A 16,687-nucleotide genomic window follows, 5' to 3' on the forward strand; every position below is an offset into this window, starting at 1 on the left:
TTAAATCAAAGTACCCACTCGTCGATTACGTAACTGCCGTCACTCTGTGACAGCCCGCGTTTATCTTTCAGAATAGCGCCAGTGCCCCACCCAGAGCAACTGATAAAACAAATGATTGATGGGACCTAAACTTTCCCGCCTGAGCTAACAGAGTCGAGGACCCCATCTGCCCAGTGAACTATAAATTTGTCTCAGTTATGTCTGATTTTTACCTCTCATGGTTTCCTTCCCACTTATCCTCTCCAGCCATTAATATCCAGGCACGCTCCTCTCTCTGGACTTCACGCCTCATGTTCCCTCTGCCTAGAATGTTCTTCTTCTATACACCTGAATTATTAGCTTCTTAACCGTCTTTGTCTCCCTTCCCTAGCAGAGTGCCTTCACACAGTCATCCTACCTTAGGGTCTTCCGGCTCCATCTTCCTTCATAGTGTTTTTTCAACATCTGCGATTGTCAGTTGCTCAAATTATATGTTGGTAACTATCTCAACTCCTGATGGCTTCAAGACAACAAAAACACATTTGTTGCTCAATCACATGTTTATTAATATGACTAACTTTCCATTCTTTGTAATAAGTCAGGACCAAGACTCCCTCTGGTCAGTGTACTCCAGCTGGTTCAGGAGGGAAAGATGGATAGTTAAGGGTCTTATTGTATGCCAATAGTTCTCTGTGCCAATCTGAACCTTTCATATCTTCCTATAGTTTATGCCCTGGTACCGAGGGTTAGTTACAGGACCATGGCTAATCTTAGAGAGATGGAGACACACTCCTCTCATGTGTCCAGGGTAAGGAAAGTATCATTTGCTGGAGGAAGAAGTTGTGTGAATGTGTTGCAAGGCAAAACTGGGTCAGCACAGTCACTGTCAGGAGAGTTCAGTATCACTGTTTTAAAAGTCCATCCATATTTAAGGAAGGATGGCTTCTAGGGCTAGGCCATATCCTACCCCCATGACGCTAATATGACAGTTCCCTGCCATGCAGTAGATCAAGTATTTGAGACCATTTCAGGAACAGGCCAGTGTTTCCTTCCTGGGCCAAATCAACTGCTTTACTGGGTAGACAATAAGCCTCTTGTGCTGGAAACAGGCAGTTTGGATTCTTAATACATGAACCATCTCTCTTTCCTGCTGACATGTGTGCTGGTTGCTCTCTGTGTAGTTATGAAGAGATCCTGCTGGCTTAATGAGAGGAGACATGTCTAGGTTTCCCTGTCCAACTCTAACTGGCGAAGCTTTGTGATTCTGTAAAAATTAAAAGCTAAGACATGAAAGAGTGATAAGCATTTTTGCTTTTGCCTGGGCATGGTGGAAGCATGCTGTTTCTGATAACAATGAGCTGCTTATGGGGATTTCCCTCTAGAGCTCCCATGCCTGGTAGATTCCTATCTCAGGCTTTGGTTAGGGCTCAGAATTGTGTGTGTGTGTGTGTGTGTGTGTGTGTGTGTGTGTGTGTGTGTGTGTGTAGGGTGTTTTGTACCTCACCAGAACTAATACAGATAAACTAATCCCTTAGCACCAAACAAATACAACTTTTGTTCTGTGATATCATGGTCTTAAGTGTCTGGGTCTTATTTTGATCCATGCCACATGCTCTTTGAAAGGGAGTGGCTGAAATGTACCATAAAGTACCTACAGTTCCTCGGTTATACACAGTTTGTTGCTACTTCACTTACTTATTGGATCACAGTGACAAAGAAGAAAGGAAAGGGCTGCACAGTGATGGAGACGCTGCCAGGGAGTTACCATCCCAAAATAAATGTAATGAAAGGAATTTAGGGAAAGCACGTAAAAGAAAATAACCCTTAAATTGATTATAAGTGATTCCATGACCACAGGCTGGCCAGAAAAAATTTCTGTCCAAAGTGCAATTCCAGGATTTTATGATTTCCAGTCCTCTTAATCCTGTTTTATAATTTTGCTAAAACCTCCCAGAGTTGTTGCCTTTTTGTCTGAAGTTAGCGCTTCCTGTTTGTGTTGCTGATTCCAAGTTTGAGGCTATTATGCCACATTAACAAATAGCTGTATGCCGCTTACATGACCACCAGGTCATTTGCAAAGACAAGCATTCCATGCCTCTTGCCAAACGCCATGTTTGCAAGGAGAACATTCTGATGAACATCAGAAAAGTGTTGCGTCTACGGCCCGTGTATCCAGGCCTCTGGTAAAAAATCTTGAGTTTAGGATGGAGAAAGGTAGGTCATTGTGAAAAAAAAAAAAAAAAACCTCATTCTGTCCCTGGTATTTCTGCCCAGTGTCTTCACAAGACAGACAGAGGAGAAAAGTCAAAATAATTTTCAAGATTTCTTCCAACTCCTTGGCTGCCAGTATTTACAAATAGGATCCTTGCATCTCAACAAGACTGGATTGCTTGCTTCTTGAACTAGGTTCAGAGTCTGCAGGTTCATTTTGGGGGGGTAAAGTTTATTTATTTATTTATTTATTTATTATGTATACAGTGCTCTGTCTGCATGTACACCTGTAGGTCAGAAGAGGGCACTGGATAATGTCGTAGATGGTTGTGAGCCACATGTGGTTTCTGGGAATTGAACTCAGGACCTCTGGAAGAGCAGTCAGTGCTCTTAACTGCTGAGCCATCTCTCAGCCCTCATCATTTTTTTAAATGACTGCTCCAAATCCTGGCTTTTATTTGACGTTTATTCTCAAAGCCGAGTTGAAGTCTGTTCTTCCCAATAAGCATTTCTCTGCAAAGATACTCTCTGCTCTCTTCAAATTCAATAAATATCAATCATCCCGTGGCATTGTAATAGTTCTTCTAACTGTCTGGTAGTGTCCAGGGTGAAAATCGTACCTCTGACTCTGAACATTTGGGAAAGTATAGTTTTGCATGTCTTAGGGGGAAAATCCATTCTTCATCTGCTAACATTTTACTCATAGCTGTTACTGTGTTTACACACTAACACTTTCATTTTAATTTTTTTAGATTTTTAAAAATGTCGCATGAGTGTTTTGCCTGCATAAGTGCATGTAAATTATGTGTGTGCCTGTTCTACAGAGGTCAGATCCCCTGAAATTAGAATTACAGCTATTGGAGAGCTGCTATGTGACTATTAACAACTAAACTACAGTCTTCTGTAAGAGCAACAGGTGCTCTTAACTGATGAGCCATCTCTCCCTCCCTCAAATGAACTCTTAAAAATTGTTCCTTCCAAATGGATTGAGCTAGAAATGATCATAATGAGTGAGTTAACCCAGAAGCAGAAAGAATCAAATGGTATATACTCACTTATATCTGCATACTAGCCCAAGGGGCATGTCCCACAAAAGCCTTCACTTACCAGGAAACTGGGACAGAGGGGAAGGCATCCTATTGGGACTCTAAATGAGAGACGCATGGGAGAACAGCAAAATAAAAGGATCCAGAGGGTCCTAGAAATCTACAAGTAGAACAATATGATAGGCAGATTTGGGCCCAGGGGTCCCGCTCAAACTAAGGCACCAGCCAAGGACAATACAGGAGGTAAACTTTAAACCCCTTCCCAGATCTAGCCAATGGTCAGAATATTCTCCACAGTTGAGTGGAGAGTGTGATATGACTTTCTCACATACTCTGGTACCTCACATTTGACCATGTCCCCTGGAGGGGGAGGCCTGGTGGCACTCAGAGGAAGGACAGCAAGTAGCCAAGAAGAGACTTGATACCCTATGAGAATATATAGGGGGACGTAATCCCCCTCAGGAACAGTCATAGGGGAGGGGAATAATGGGAAAATGGGGGGGGGGGGGAGGAATGGGAGTATACAAGGGATGGGATAAACATTGAGTTGTAACAAGAATAAATTAATAAAAAAAAAAAAGAAAAAAAAAGTTTTGTACCAAAGCTTTGAGTCTCAGCTATTAAAATTGTTGAATACTTGTTGACATATTCTGGATCTCAATTAAATGATGTATTCCTCTTAATAAAATCTATAAAAATAGAATGATTAAAAAAAAATTGTTCCTTCCTTCCTTCTCTTTTCCTGTCCACCCAGCATGGGGCACATCTGGGAGGCAGAGAACTCTTCTCAGGAGTCAGTTGACCTTCTGCCACATCAGACCATGGAATTAAATTCAGGTCACCAGAGTTGATGGCAAGCACATTCACCTGATGCGTCATCTTGCTGGCTCAACAACGAACTCTTGGGAGATCAGCATCTCTGTCCACTGAAGTGTGAGAGTACACAGTGTCTTATAGTCACGCACACATTATCTAGCCTGCACCTGCCTCCTTATGTTGCTAGACTTAATTTTTTTCCTATTTGTAAGCATAGGTTTCTGAAATATCTTTATTCTGTGAGGATTAGGGAGTCAGCTGCTGTTTTTGTTCCAGCTTTCAGGAAGAAGAAAGAGGAAGTAACAATACTTTGTAGTGTTTTGTAGTTGATTAACCTGGACCAGACAAAGATGATTAGGGAAGATGATAAGTACAAAAATGTGCAAGACTATATAGTCTTTTGAGGCCTTCAGATACTGTGTATATGCAGAGTCTGGGACCAGGAATATACTCCCTCCTAAAAGGGAACAGGTGCCATATATAGGGACCCTATCATATATGTATACATACATTATATACAATGTATATCATATATTATAGTCTATATATGACACATGTATATGAATGATGTGTGGCATAAGAAGAGTCAAAGATGACATCCAGAGAATACAAGACGAGGCTTTCGTGTTTGAAAAGAAAAACAGTGAGGGGAGAAAACAGACTAAGTAATCAGCTCAGAGGAGCTAAAAGGTTTTACAGACGTAAAATTAAAGGTAGTACAGAAAATGTATCTCTACTTTGTAACGGAGAGACAGGCAGTTCAGGTACGAGATGTTTTTATATTCCCAAGGTCTTACAGAAGATCCTGCACATACGCATCTTTCTAAAAGATATTCAATTCTAAAAATAACCATTACTCTTAATTTAAAAAATTAAAACAATAAGTGTCAGTAGACATAATTATAAATTCCATACTATTATTATAAAAAATTATAATTAGGTAAACATATAATACAATAAACACATATAAATATATTTTTCTTATTGTTTAATTATCTTTAGGTTGACATGTAATTATTTATGTTTGTGAAATATGGTTTGATGTTTTGAAATATGTATCATTGTAGAATGACTAAATCAAGCTAATTAAAAAGTTAACCACATCTAAAGATTTTTATGTGCATGGTAAGAAAATAGTATATAGTCAACATTTAGAAATAAATAACACACTATTAAACACTGCAGTCTAAAACCACATTTTGCATAATAAGATCTTATATTAATTGAAAAGGAAGAGAGGCAGTACTGAACAAAACATAAGAAATGATTTATGAGCTAGAGATGAAATGCCATTTCCTATTAAAGACCAGAGTGCCATCGGGCACAGCTTTCATTGAGTAGTAACCTGCATGCTGGGATAAACCATAAAGAGTTTATAGGGAGGAGCTTATAGGGAGGCTTGCAGTGAAGATGAGTGGGCTCCCAGGGAACACTGAGTCATCTAAACTCACACATGAGAACTAAGTGATTTGGGAGAGAGAGTAGAATGAGCTGTAATAACAAAGTCTTTGAGTCCATGTTAATAGAGACAACTAAATGCCAACTGCTTTATTTTTTCATTTAGCTTTTGGCTAAAAATAGAACTGAGAATCATCCTAGAACTGAGAATTGCCCAATTTAAATAGCACATTTGGTTTTCAGGGACTTGGACTGTGTGAGTTTCATTAAGTTGTTGACCATATGATATCCTCAGTGCTTTTTGTCTGAAACTATTTTATTTAAATATGGCTCTGAACACTTGAGCTGCTTGTGCTCAGGAATCAAAAGGCAGTATTTGTACTGTATGACTATTCATAATTACCTACTATTTAAATTTTGTATTATTAGTTTCTCAGTAATGTAGTGTACACACACACACACACACACACACACACACACACACACACACACACGGCTGATTTCTGTCACAGTTGAACTTTATGTGGCCCACAGGAGCCCTATGTGATCTGACCCTATGTCTCAGTTCTATACCCCTTGACCCACTACACCCTGACCTTTTAATACACAACCACTCTTCCTCAACACCTCTGTGCACGGGGCATCTTATGGCCAAGAACTCTACTCCTGCCCTTCCTTCCATCATGCCCTTGTGGTTCAGCAGGCTAAGTCCTGAGCGTGGACTGCCCCCTCAGGTCACAGTAACTGCATATTGGTGGAAGACAGGAGCACCTCAGTGGTGTCACATGCCTATTCCCCACTACTAATAAGTTATCTTGCTGGGATCTGTCATTTTCTCAGCATCATGGTTTCTGCTACCCACTAGTCTTCAAAATCTCAACCTCAACTTCTTCAGTCTGTTGTGTCTCCTAGCTTTTCTCCCCGGTTATTTTGTATAGCTGGCGTTTGCTACTTTGTGGCTTCCTTTTCCTTCTAACCTTCTCTACCCTTTTCTACCATTTCAACTCCGCAACACTAGGTAGGAGGGATAAAAGGATAGAGGGAAAAGGGCCGTTGTTTTCATTAGACTACTTCCTGCTGGTTAGAGGTATCGAGTTCCTTGGGCCAAGTTTGATCTTCACCTTCAAGATATCTAATTTCTTCTTGTTGTTGTTTCTTCTTTGCACGTGATTAGTTAGCAAACAACAACCAACGGCATCCAACCACCAACTGGCAATAACCCACCTATGGGGTCTAGCATTTATATACCCTCTGAAAAGTCTCCAGAATTCCAGATGCCACACAGTCACAGAAACTATCTGCAGCTGGCAAAACCACACCAATGTTTACATCAAATGTCACTTTAATTTTAAGTATATGTAACACTAAAATTAATCTTTCTAGGATTGATTGATTTGAGAGTGAATAAATATATAATTAATATGAACTAAAATATAGTCTAAAAACTGAAATGACTAGTGGGTAAGAAAACAAATCAGAGCTTTAGCCTACACTGTAGCTACTACTAAGAAAGCCAGTATTTGTTGACCTGTTTTGCAAAAGCTACCACATCCTTAACAAATTGGGGTTATTTCATGATAAAATAATTGTTGAAATAAGCATAGTAAAAAGAAGGAGGACCTAAGTCTTTGCTTCATGCTACTGTAACAGGATACCAGAGATTAAATAAGTAAATATCACAGAACCCGTTCTGTTTCTTTTACAGCAATAAGATGAGACACCTCTATTGTGGAGATAATGGACAATGGACTTTCTTAGAATCCCCTCAAGTCTCACGGCCAATTATGACTTAATAATGAGGTCAATTGCTTGTGCTGTTGTGACAGTTTAGCCACGTCCACCAGCCTATGGAAAACCTTTTAATACTGTGAAATGTCAAAAAAATACTCGCCAACACTGGATATTTATGAACGAAGTAAACTGTAAACAATTCATGAAGATACACATGAAAGGCTGAAAACCAGTAATAGTACAGGAACCCATTTGTTCTTGGTCCATCTCATGGATTTATTTGCACTGGAAAGAATGATCATAATTATTTAGGGCAGTTTTATGACTGGTTGGTGATGATCTTTTCATGAATGATGGTGATGTTTTGTTGTTATTAAGTATTTCCATTTTATTCTTAGGGCAGTGTTTTCACAGTGGTGATGGTGAGTCTTGGGCAAAAAGGTTTCTTTTAAATATTTTTTATTTTTTACATATACATTTATATTATTACATATATATATATATATATATATATATATATATATATATATATATATATATATATCAACTACATACAGCAAGAAGAACAATGAAACAATCAGGAATTTTATACATTTATAATGTTTTGGCTATTTGTATTTGCCAACCTTTAAGAAAACATCTTTCCTATCTTGGTGAGTCTAAAATTCTGAATGTAAATCAATATCTATTATATCTCATCTCTATCAACTTGAAACATCTATCTAGGCCTAAAAATATCTTAAGCCCTAAACAACCAAGCTTAATGTAAAACAAAACTAATGGGGTCCCATTAGAGACTTGAGAAGGAAAAAAATTAATTACCTGAGTAAACAGGAAGTGCAGGTTAGGAGCTTCCAAAGTGAAAAAATGACGAAACAGTTTGCTTCCTGAGCAGTCACCCCAAACTCTATAACATTGGAACATCATCTTTAGCCTTCTGGCCCAGTATAACTGAAAGACATATTTGTGAAGCAGGAACTATTGAGGACATGCTCACCCTGTCTTGGCAGAGTTGGCATCCAAGCTTGCCTATTTTTAGGCAGAATTCTGTCTGTAGCTAAAACAAGTACATTTTGCCCAGTGTCTGGTTTCCCACATTTGAAGTCATCTCCATAAGGAAGTTCTCTGATGTTCATCATCTTATTTAAGATAGGCTGGGTGTTGCCAAGAGTTAACCCGTCTTATTGTCAAAGAATCCTTAAAACAACAAAAACATCTTTAAATTCCATATTCTGTAGGATTATGATGTTTTTGAAGATGTTATCTATTTTACCTTATCTATCTAAAGAATCATATCTACATGTTACACCTAGGATGTATATTCTTGTGATAAAAATAGACTAGTAATTGACATGACCATGATTTCATCAACTAACAATTAACTTGTTTAATTTACTATCCTAATCAGCCTGCAATAGCACTTTAAAAAGTATTGGAAGTAAACCATGTACTCTACTTGAGTTGTATGGGTAGAATACCTCATATTAGAGTAGAAATATATATGACGTGTGTGAAGAATAATCTTAAATTTGAATTCCACACCAATGTATCAGAATTAAACTTATTTTCACCAATATATAATATTCTATACTAATGAATTAAAAATAACCTGTGAACAACAATTAAGGCCTTAGATTGAGGAGTAGACTGAATAATCTACTTTTTGTCCTATCATCCCTATATACTTCTAGATTTCTCCTTCTTTCTTTGTAACTCCTATCTCCAAACCTAATAAATAAAGATAAAGGAAAAGAGAAACGTCCCTGAGTCCAACCTCATTTTCTCTCTGAATAAGACCAATAGCAACTTAGGGTTTCTTGTAATATTAATGATGTATTTTCATTTTTGCTCTGTAAGACACAGTTTGAGTAGTTCAACTTCTATCTGGTGGAATTTATTTTGTAAATAAATTGGAGTTTCTTGAATAAGAGAAGAAAAAGAAGCATCAGACACTTTGGAAAATTAAACAAATGGAGTAGGTGTACAAAAGGAAAAGAAATGAGTTTTGTCCATTCTTCTACTGAGGGACACTTAGGCTGTTTCCAGGTTCTTGCTATTATGAATAAGGCTGCTATGAACATGGTTGAGCAAAGTTTCTTGTTGTGTGCTGGAGCATCTTCTGGGTATATTCCAAGGAGTGGAATAGCTGGGTCTTGAGGAAGCCTTATTTCTAGTTTTCTGAGATAGCGCCAGATAGCTTTCCAAAGTGGTTGTAGTAGTTTGCATTCCCACCAGCAATGAAGAAGTGTTCCTCTCTCTCCACATCCTCGCCAGCATGTGTTGTTGCTTGAATTTTTGATCTTAGCCATTCTGATGGGTATAAGATGGAATCTCAGAGTTGTTTGGATTTGCATTTCCCTGATGACTAAGGAGGTTGAGCATTTCTTTAAGTGTTTCTCAGTCATTTGATATTCCTCTGTTGAGAATTCTTTATTTAGTTCTGAGCCCCATTTCTCAATTGGGTTATTTGGTTTGGTGGTGTTTAATTTCTTGAGTTCTTTATATATTTTGGATATTAGACCTTTGTCAGATGCAGGCTTGGTGAAGATCTTTTCCTAGTCTGTAGGCAGTTGCTTTGTTCTCTTGACAGTGTCTCCTGCCTTAAAGTAGCTTCTCAGCCTCATGAGGTCCCATTTATTAACTGTTGACCCTAAGGCTTGGGCTGTTGGTGTTATGTTCAGGAAGTTGTCTCCTGTGCCAATGTGTTCCAGGATCGTCCCCAATTTTTCTTCTGACCAGTTTAGTGTTTCTGGTTTTATGTTGTGGTCTTTGATCCACTTAGACTTGAGTTTTGTGCAGGGTGACAAATATGGGTCTAATTGCATTTTTTTTACATGTAGACATCCAATTACACCAGCACCATTTGTTGAAGATGCTATCCTTTTTCCACTGAATAGATTTGGCTTCTTTGTGAAAAATCAAGTGACCATATGTGTGTGGATTCAATTTTGGGTCTTCAATTCGATTCCACTGATCAACCAGCCTATTGCTATGCCAGTACCATGCTGTTTTAATTACTGTTGCTCGAGGTAATTAGAGGAAGGAAATGAGTCTATGGAGATGATTAAGATACATTATATACAATATGAAGTTTTCTGATAGGAAATTTAGCAGAGTCTTGAGTGAGATCTTTTTTCCAAAACATTATTATAAAAATGGTTTTAAAAATGATTTGGGGCTCCTCATCCCTATTTTTGATGCACCCAAATTGTAAAGGATCCTTGTTCACAAACTTGAGTATTCATCATAATTGCCTAGTCAGTCTCTGATTCAGTTGGTCTGTCAGTTCTTCCAAGTTCCCAGGTGACACTGATTCTCTAGAGACTACACCATCAACAGCACCATGGTATGGAGCCCATCCCACCTTCTAAGAGGGGAAGCCACTGCCAACTTTTGTACTTAAGAAGCAACAGACAGTTAAAAAATCATTTACATGGGTTTTCATGAAAACCAAGCAGAGAAAGAAAAAAAGAAGGGAAATGAGTTTTGTTCACTTTCGTAGCCTATTGCTGTCTTCCTTAAAACCAAAACCAAAACCAAAACAACAAAAGAATGCATTTTAAAAATAATTACAAAGACTCTACACATTTCCAAAATGGCACAAAAGTATCACAAAACTGGCTTTGACATCTATGTATTTGTTAGTTTCTCACCTTCATTTGGCAATACCATGCATGAAGAATTTTGTGCCTAGCTTAATAAAGAGACATCTTTTTTGTACACCTCTTCTTTTTGCTGCATTATTAAAGTCCTTCTCTGTGGCTATACTTGTATTGTCTCTGTTAGTCATGGCCGACTCCAATAATTTACCTAGCTGTCAGCACAATATTCTTGAGTCCAGTCATTGCATTCAAAGAAGTAATTAATACTAAGAACTTAGTAGTTAGAGCATAGGGGACAGTTAAAATCAGTTCAGCAGATGTACATATGCCACGTGCCACTTTAACTGAACCCTGGGAACTGGGTAAGCAGCAATAGACAGAGCTGTATCAACTTCCAGTTCACAGGCTGTGAAGTTCATCCTCAAGGCACTGCTATGTAGACAGCCCTTCTTGCTGTCTCATCACCTGGGAGACCACCAGAGGACACCAGAGAAGGAGACTTACATTCAGAGTAGGTGACAGCAGAGCTTACCTGTAGATAGAAGACTATTGCAGTTTAATAGGAGTTAATCCTGCATGTGTTTCATAGGAGAAAAAAAAATTGATCAAACCGTAGCCTTCTTCAAGGCAGATGTAAACTAAGTGTACATTTCTTGCCATTTAAAAACTGCCCTCATGGAGCAAATTTATGGCTGTTGATTATACACACTTGTCATTCCCACCGTCTCCCGCACCCCTTTCTCTCCAAACCGGCATTGTCCAAACCAAAGCGCAGTTTGAGGAGAGCCAGATCCAAAGGCTTGTGTGCAGTTGAGAGGATGTTCACCTCAGGATGGGAGGCCACCGTAGGAATGATAGGCTGTTGACTTAGAAAGTCATCTGTGAAAAGTAATTGTCCTCCTGGCTCTCAATTGGGTTATAATGTAGGTCACCAAGTTACTTCTCCTTTGGGAAAACTATTAGTCAAATGGTATTGAGATGTCGACACTGGCAGGTTCAGTCTTTCCTCTGGAGTCACCAGATGGTGGACTGGGCAGTGAGAAGACTGGGGATTCTGACCTAGGTAGAAACTGTTTTAGCTGAAGTGGGGCCCATTCTCACCACAGCTGGGCAAACATAGTGTTCCATCAGGAGAAAAACATTTTCCCCTTCAGACTTCGGACATGGCTGAATTCAAACATTATAAATTTAATAGCAGACATCTTCTGGATATTTGGTACTTAATGTCCTTATAAATAACCAGTTGGCTCCTCAGAGTCATGGCTTGTGGAATCACTCAGGGGTATCTGTGTGAGCAAAGGTCTCCAGGAGAACAAGGGTGTGTTTCCTGAATTCTGAGAGTTCGTGTTGCCTGTGGGACCCCATGTTTCAGCTGCCAGCTGACCATATGCTAGCTTGGAGAAGGAGTGTGCTATTTTGTCCCAGATCAGGAATCATGAGAAACTGTAACTTGTGGTGTTTGCAAACAGATCATCATGGATGAGCAAATGGAATTTATTTAAAGATCCGGTTCTCTGGCACTGGGATTGTTCATGTGGGTCATGGGATCACCATCACAATATTTTTTTCTGTAATTTTTACAGTGTCCTTTTTTTCTCTCGAGTTCTTTCTTTACATGTTCATTGTAGTCAGCATTTTAATTATGTTTTAAGATTTGTATTTGTCACATGTAAGGACTTTGTGGCTGTCTCTGGTGCCATGTGCTGTTATTAATTTACCTCATGAACATCACGAACTCTTTAACTTCACTGTTCTTGTTTATATTTCTGCTTCAACATGTGTTTTATATATAGGCTGAAAGAGTTTCCTTTGTAAGTTAGGGTTCACAGTGTCCAAAGTGTTTGTCCTCATCTGTACTAAGCCAGGCACCCCGCCACCAGCATCTTTCAACTTTCCTGACAATTCTGGAAATGTTTATAATGACAGTTTTACGCGCGCGCGCACACACACACACACACACACACACACACACACACACACACACACCATAGAGGTACTCAAATTCCTTCAACCCACCTCTCTCTGGTACAGCCTCATGCCATGGCAGAAGACACCCTGTTTTCCTCATCTCCATAATGACTTCATTTAGACTACTGCTCATAGAAACTCACTCTAGTGTCTGGCCATTTCAGAGCAGGTGAAAGGTTAACATTTTAAATCTATTGCTATTTTAACTTTAGCCCATTCCACATCATTGTGGTTTTAATTTTCATTTTCCTTACATTAATGGTATAGACCAAGAATGGGTTAAAGTATGACTTGCACATAGTAGGTCAATGAACGGCTATGTTCACTTACTTATGCAATGTCTACAGCTTCTCTCTCCCCCTCCCCCCCACCTCTCTCTGTTTGTAAGTGTGTTCGTCTCTGTATCTGTATGTGTGGCATATGCATCTATGTGTGTGGCATGTGCATGGGTGGGTGTGAGTGTGCCCATGTCTAGGCATGCAGACACTACAGGAGGATGTCTGCTCTCTGCCTCTATTACTTTCTGCCTTCTTCTCTGGAAACAGGGTTTCCTCCTGAATTTAGAGTTTGCTCATTTTTGGCTAAGCTGTCAGACCAGCAAGTCCCAGTAATGTTCCTGTCTCAAGAATTTTATCATCTTGACCAGCACGATAGCCACACGTTTTACTATAGTATATAATACTCTGAGAAGTATAAGATGACTATAAGAGAGAATAGATGTGAAAAGAATTATATTGAATATACTTTAATGATGATTTCTTTCTCTGAGGTCTTTCTGGATGGCTGTAATGATTTCGCTGCCATTCTTTTTTTAACTGAAGGATGGGTTTGGTTGGTGGTGCTGATGGTATTGTTTTTGGTGGTGGTGGTTTGGGTTTGTTGATACTGTTTGTTTTGGAGTTGTTTGAAATCTGGCACCACCTTTGTGGCTGAGATTTTTCCCTAGCCAGGCTGTTTCTTTGTAGAACTAGAGTCATCCACAGCCCCCAGCAGCTGGGAAGCCTCCCTCCTTTGGTTGGTCCAGTGATCCAGAGTTCTTTGGGCTGACAGTGCCTGTCATCTCCTCCCTTTGTCTGGTTTGCCAAACTCATCCCATGTTTTCTAAGGCATATGTCTACCTTTAAATTTTAAAAATGGGCTAATTCTAATTTTGCTTTGAAAGACATTTTATTTGTTTGTTTTTAGAATTTCACAATACTGTGAAATATTTAGAGATACTGTAGGGTGTTGCAAATAGAAGATTAGAAACAAACCATTGTCACAGGTCCAAGAATGTACTCTGCCAATACGAAGGTTTTCTCTAGGCAAGGTTTTATAGTTTTCCTAAAATAATTATTTTTTCATTTTCTCTCACATGCAATAAAATGTTTTTCCTGTAGTCTTTTTTTTTCCCTCTGTATTCCTGAACATTTTTGGGCGACATATTTGTTGTTTATTCATGTGTTATTTTTGCTAAAGTCATAGTGTACTGTGTCATTTTCTATTATATCTATATTACTTGTCAGAAGTGTAAGTATGACTATATGCTGAAAGAAAACTTCTACTACATCAATTGAGGCCCAACCCATCAGATGTGCCCAACTGGTGGCCCTCTGGCCACATGTGGCCAAAGATAGCTCAAATGCAGACCAACTCGAAACCATAAACTCAACAAAAGAAATCGTTATATATATATATATATATTTGTAACTTGATGGCATAGTTTTCAAATAGACTTTGTAAATATAAATGTATATGCCAAAAAAATGAGATAAAATATTTAGAAAAAAAGAAAAGATTGTATTTCAGTGCCAAAGGGTTGAGCATTCATGATGGACTCAAACCATAACAGCTCATCATAAAGATAATTTATCATTAAAGATTAAAATTGATGTATTATACAGAGATAAGGGCTCAAATATTAGAGCATTGCCCAGAAATATAAACTATGGCTGAGTCCTAAGGTACACAATAATTTGGAGGCAATTTTGACAAATCTGCTTTGAATAAAGGGAAAAGGCTGTTTAATCTTTTTGCTAGAGACCGAGGATCAATGAAGTAATGACTGGGTGGGTAAAGGATGTGCAGAAGGGGAACCAAAGGTGGAAGGATTCTATGGCAGTCACAAGAGTAACATGAGCAAAGGTGCAGGGTGAGGACAAACCACAGTATTCCAGAGTGTGGGGTGAGTAACTGGCCATAATAAAATGTAATAGCAGAAGTAACGTATAGTGCCATAACACAGGGATCAGGATCCCGAGTCTAAGTCGGTGCTGCAATCTTTCTAATGATGAGACCCATGAACACAGTTCATGCTATACCTCGTTATGCTGACCCAAAACCATAAAATTATTTTTATGGCTACTTCAGTAACTTTGCCACTGTTATGAATTGTAACGTAAACATCTGGTCTGCAGGATATATATGATATGCTCCCCCTGTGTGGTCACAACCCACAGGTTGAGAACTGCTGTTCTAAATGAAGACCAGAAAGATTGATCTCAAATTCTTACATTTGTGACATTACATTCCAGTGGTATCATCTGCACATGTTACTCTTTTTTGGGACATCTATAGAGGTTTTCTCAAGAGAGTAGTAGGAGTTAGAATTTTGGAGAAAGTAGGGTAGCTAAATGTCAGTTTATTTGAAAAGTTCTATAATGGTGAATTTCTTGGCATAAATTGCCAGCAAAGGGGAGACAGGCTGGGGTTCTCTGCCAGAGGACTTGACCAGTTCCATTTTGGTTGGCTGGCAGCTGTGTTTATGAGTTCTCCGTCTCTCGCTTAGTATAATATTCTTTCTACTTTCAGAGGGGAATCATACTATGATTATATCTGGCGGAATCCATGAGAAAAAAAAAATCTAACAGGATGCTGAGCCTGCCACTCTGTGTTCTCGGTCAAGTAGAGTCCAACTTAAGCACATAACAGTTTTAAAAAATATCTTCATGACAGGTTACTGCAAAGAGGCTGGTTGTGTTTGACTTACTATGAGAATGGACAACCTTCTAAAGCAGAAGAATGTGTGCTTGGCTTACATTTTGCCATTCTATTGAAAGAGAAAAAGAAGGAGTAATACTGGACCCAATGAAGGCACATTGATTAAAAGGGGGAAAACTGAATTGGACAAAATATAGCTTTTATAAACTATAAATCATTTCATTAAAACCTGGTATTTATTAAAAACAAATAAAAGCCTTCAACGTGAGGCCCATAGCTTGACCACATTTAACTCCACTGAGTAATGGGAGTGACCTCAAGGAGAATGACCTTGGGCTACACTAGGCCGACAAAACCTTGAGACTTAGGTTTAACCCTACAATACACACACAAAGTGATGGGTGACATTAGTGTGTCCAGTTGCTGTTGCCATCATTTAGAACTAAACGAGATAAACTGTGAAATTCCTTTTTTAATTTTTTTTTCAGTAAGTCACGCAGTGTCTATGGTTTTCAATTTTTCTCCACAGATATAAGAATAACCATAGAATGGAAATGTTCATAAGATCATTTTGTTTGGGGGAAAGTGCGAAGTAATACGCACATGCGTAGCAGTTACCTTCCTGTCTGCCAAGGCGGAAGTGATTCCAGTGTTGTGGCTCTCCCGATGGGAGGGTGGTGATGCAATCCTTTCACGTACCTGGGTTAGTTAGCTTCTTGTCATTGTGACAAATACCCAAAAGAAACATTTTAAAAGGAAGGAAGATTTACTTTGGCCCACGCTTTGTCAGCTGTGATGGAAGGGCATTGTGGAGCCATGTTGTTCACTGAGAAGCAGAGAGACAGGGTGGGGCCAGAGGCAGGATGGAACTTTCTAGAGTACCCAAAACCTGTGGGACAGTGTCTGGAGAGCATCCGGAGGATGCTGAGATATTTCAAGGTACGATGGTTAAATTTTACCAATAAGAAGCTTCATCTCCATGCACCATATCTTAGTAATGAATATAAATAGAAAGTT

General features: G+C 38.9%; 1 protein-coding gene across 1 annotated transcript in view; it reads left to right on the forward strand.

Annotated features, from left to right (window-relative positions):
* Window positions 1-16,687, forward strand: part of Abi3bp (ABI family member 3 binding protein) — a 205,739-nt gene that overhangs the window by 35,069 nt on the left and 153,983 nt on the right.

This window comes from Acomys russatus, chromosome 8 (assembly GCF_903995435.1).
Source record: "Acomys russatus chromosome 8, mAcoRus1.1, whole genome shotgun sequence".
NCBI lineage: Eukaryota > Metazoa > Chordata > Mammalia > Rodentia > Muridae > Acomys > Acomys russatus.